This window comes from Rhamphochromis longiceps, linkage group LG7 (genome assembly GCF_057381845.1).
Source record: "Rhamphochromis longiceps isolate RC_006_pf linkage group LG7, R_longiceps_female_GT1.1, whole genome shotgun sequence".
In the NCBI taxonomy this organism is placed as follows: Eukaryota; Metazoa; Chordata; class Actinopteri; order Cichliformes; family Cichlidae; genus Rhamphochromis; species Rhamphochromis longiceps.
The window spans coordinates 37823370-37827660 of record NC_140563.1 but is presented as its reverse complement, the minus strand read 5'-3'; the positions used below and the strand labels follow the sequence as shown (position 1 = coordinate 37827660).

At 37.1% G+C, this 4291-nt stretch overlaps 1 long non-coding RNA gene across 2 annotated transcripts in view; it reads right to left on the bottom strand.

The window, feature by feature from the left end:
• LOC146665800 (uncharacterized) overlaps positions 1–2350 on the bottom strand; it is a 2575-nt gene extending 225 nt beyond the window's left edge. The window contains exons 1-5 of one of the 2 annotated variants that reach the window (XR_014912670.1): positions 2276–2330; positions 1792–1855; positions 1281–1433; positions 824–914; positions 1–237 (exon numbers count right to left, since the gene is read on the bottom strand). The exon at positions 1–237 is cut by the window's left edge and continues 225 nt beyond it. This is a non-coding gene — a long non-coding RNA (uncharacterized LOC146665800). Of the gene's footprint in view, positions 238–823; positions 915–1280; positions 1434–1791 lie in introns of both variants that reach the window. The other variant, XR_014912669.1, reaches the window with a different exon arrangement.
• Between the last annotated feature and the right edge of the window lie 1941 nt (positions 2351–4291).

Sequence of the window (4291 nt, the reverse complement as noted above, 5' to 3'; positions counted from 1 at the left end):
GAGCTGAGTTGCATCCAACTCCATTACCACCCATTGAATCACCTCAAAAGTGTAGCAGAGTTGTGATGGGTAACTCATGTTGAAGGAATAAAAAAGGTCCAAACAGCATGGCTACTGCAAAGGTCACGTTATCCAGATCTTGAAGAACAACATCAGAAAAGTCATTGCCTGCCGCATCCTCTGGAGACAGATGTTCATTGTGGTTTTCTCAATCTGTGCAGTGGCCTCAGTCAAGTCCTGGTTAAACACAAAACATTTCTTTAAGATTCCTTTTTAAACTCATCTCTTTTGAATCTACCAGTTCTAATGTTAGAGTAATTTAAACCAATGCAAGCAACATAGTAAATAGCTATAGCCAAAGAGTGGCCTGCCATGCTGCCATTCATGGTCTAACAGAGTTTCTAAGAGAGGGTGAAAAACATAATAATTTCAAATGCTTTACATTAGTTTTTGTTAGAAAGACACCGGCCCATCAGAAATCCAGGTTATGTCACTCAGAAGATGTTAGAATTTAGACTTTCAGCCCCACAATTTGGTTAGCTGTTGGTCATTTTTTCAAACAAAAGCTAATATAAATATTGGTGGGATTTTCCTTTGTTCATTAGAATGACAAATTTAAAGTTTTTTCACACTGATGTGACCCCTAATACAGGGGTGGGGATGGGGCCTCAAGGGCCGGCGGCCGAGTTCACTACCAGGCCTCATGTGAACTTCAAATTATTAAAGAGGACTACTGGTCCTAACCAGTCCAATGAGGATCAAGTGGATAACTAAATGCATTTTTAAATGTTGCAAAGCCACAATCTACTCATAAAACACTCACCATGAACTCCTGCACCAAGATGTTGCAATTATCTTTCACACAGATGCGGAGCACTTTGATGAGGGACTCCGAGCATTAATGTCATCCTTGACTATTATAACAAAGAAAACAGAGATTTGTGAACTTTTCAGTAGCACAGAAGAAAATGATCCCAGACAAAAACTCTTGACTTTTTAAACCAGTCAACATGCAACACCAGCATCTACAAAGCAATATCAAAAGTTCCTGTTTGACATCAACTTTATGGATATATAGTTTCCAGAACATTTATTTTTAAAAAAAGATAATTTTTTCTCAGTGGGCCAGTAAATGCATGACGAAAATTATGGCATCCTTTTAGTGGAATCATTACTCACAGGTAATAGTTGACTGTTTCAATGGATGTAGCATAAAAATCTTTTACTGACCTAATGCAATACATATACACTTTGTAGTTAAAGAATTTTAAAGTTCTTACTGTCATTATGGCAGCTACATCCTTTAGCTTTGTGCCCTGTTCCCCCGATCACTTTGCAAACACTTTCAGCAGACTGTCAGAGAAAAACTCAGCTCCGTCAGAAACCTTGACTGTAAAGGCATGGTTGGGATGCACTGGAATGCTGCATTTTATCTGAAATGACATAAAATTATTTTGAAATAACAGCAGGCACTGTGCTTGGTTAATCAGTAATGTTTTGTTGAATAAAAACTGTGTTTCCAGATCTTATGGGATTAAAAAAAATCCAAAGATGTTTGTTTCTGATTTGCAACCCAACAACCCACAAGTTACAACCTCATTTCAGTTCAAGTGTGCATTAATGCGAGTCCAGTAATCACCTTTCTGGCAATACATACAGGTATAAGTTAAACCTATGGCAGATTTTGGATCTCTCAGTTGTATTAATAGGGTGAGTATGCATGCACCTAATAATTATAAAAAACCTATTATAATTAAGTTACAGAAACGAAAATAGAATATACTTTCTTACCATAACACCTTGAACCCACAATCCATCAGCTGACTCCTGGTGAAATGCAGAATAGAGGTCATCTCTCAATGTGCAGCAAAAAAAACAAAAACAAAAACAAAAGGACAGCAGGTGAGGGCAGGAGGGGTAGGAATGTAAGCTAGCATAATGCCGCTGATGATATTAGCTAAAGCTGTTCAATGTCCAAAATCTCACTAACACCACGGTGCAGTAAATACACAATGTAACTGAAGAGTCAGTTGACAAATCTATTCACACAGAAAACCAAATTATGTTATGAGTGCCTCGTAATTAGGTTTAATGTGATATTACAGCTCTTGTGCCAAAGACAAATTCAAATGAAAAAGCGCCAATTCTTTGACAACAGATAAAACAGCAAATAAGCTAACGGCTCTTTTTTAGCATGTTACATGGCGACACTCTAGACGTTTAACTACATTTGGCTGAATTATGGTAAAAATGAATTCAAAAAATCAAGACATACCAAAAACGTAGAGTTGGCTGCTCGACTTGACTGAGATGGATGCCTTTTTTAAACCACGATCCAAAGCCCGCGAGATGAAATCACACGTGGTTTCACGAGATTTAACGTTGCTATCTTATTGACTTACGTCACCTGAACATGATATGAACAATTTAATACACCCTTTCTGCATATCATGTAGTTTTTACACTATATAGTTACATTTAACTTTAAAACATGAGGCAATTGTGTTAAATGCATGCAAGATGCTTACATAAATCCAAGAGATGGCCAGTCCCTTTTTTTCAGTGAATAAAAGATGCAGCTTCAGGTTAAGGTTTTCTTTTCAGGGTTTACATCCGTGGTCATGTAACACCGTGATCCACGTGTTAGACAGAGTCAACACAAAGATAATGCGTTTGTGCCCTGGCTCTACTCTCTAGCTGAAGTGAAGTTTTATTTTGTAACAGCAAGTTCTAAAGGACCCCAGTGGAGCAGTGGCAGATCTCCCAGAGCTTCTGCATGGTTGATATAGGGCCAGGCTATTTGCTCTGACACATCCTTATTAAAATCTAGTGCGTTTGTCCTTATTCTTCCAACCCTCATCTCTCCTCTTTCTCTTTTTTCCCCACTATTCTTTCACTCCACCTCAACTATAACACCAGAATGGGGTGGAGGACTAAGAGGACATAAATTCACTGAGCTGCTCCAGGCAAGGTCTTCATCAGTAACTCATTTCTCATCATTTTACATAAAGTCAGCAGAATGCCCGTATAATTACACCAGATTTTAGTGAATACATCTAAAGCAAACCTGTGCCCATTCTCTATTGTTATTTTGCACAGTAAGGGTTCTAAAGAAAAAAAATCACTAAGTTGATCTGTGACAGAGGAATTGCAGCTGCAAAGAATTGGTCGGAAAAGAAAAAATCTCTCCATTGCATTAAACATGAAATGGTCCCATTATGTAAAGTTGTAATAAATTATGAAAGTGGCATACATTTACTGTGTAAAACATACTTTAAATACTGCATAACCACCAAGACACATGCATTTATAAACCTGTCTGGACTAAATCTTTGCTCTTAACTTTAACAGAGCAGATATATACGTGTCTTAGCTACATTTGATATTGATGAATAGTAAGTTCAAGAAAAATGCATGAGTGCTTTCCCCTCTGGAGCCGATGACTTTGCAATCCCCCTTTGTCCTTGTTTCATTAGTAATTAGTCTCCCACTGAAATATAAATTTTGTATTTTTAATCAGTAGTCGTTAGAGACTTGGGTTATGATGCTCTGTCAAAAAGGTCAAATCAGTTGAACAAATACTAATAGTGACTGAGACCATGGTTACATATGTTTACCTAAATCAGCTCTCGCTCTGAAGGACAAGTGTGTGTGTGCGTGTGTGCACACGTGGTCAAGTGTGACTTTGCAGTGATTAATGTCCTGCGTCCTTACTCTGTGAGAGGGAGATAATACAGAAGGCTGTGGCCTTCGTGTTCTTGGTTTGTGTTAATGCTTGCACCTATCAGGAGAGTTCAAAATCCCTAAAGAATGACATTTACAAGGATAGGTTTATAGATACACTGTATTGAGTAAGAGCAAGAAAATGGAAGGACTTAGGTCTTATGTATAAATAACATTTAGAAAAAAAATCTTTATCCACTCAACCTACTGTGTTGCATCTTTTTAGATCATACATCACATTGGACAGTTTATATGCAGATGCTGTGCAGTGTTTTGCATACGACGCTATCTTATTATTTTTTTATCTCTTCAGTTCTGAATAAATGGTCATATTAATGATGATGTAGTAATTATCATTACTATATTTTTCTTACAACCTTCATTTTTCTTGGTGTGACATATATATGATATATTTGTAATAGGAACACCTGGGCTTTGGTGCAGCTATGATTTTTTTTTTTTAAATGACAATTGTAAAACACTTTCATCATGGTTACAGATCATATTTTTCATAGGCAATGCTGCTAAAAAAACTTTATTCCTCTTCTAGGGATAATAAATGCCAGCA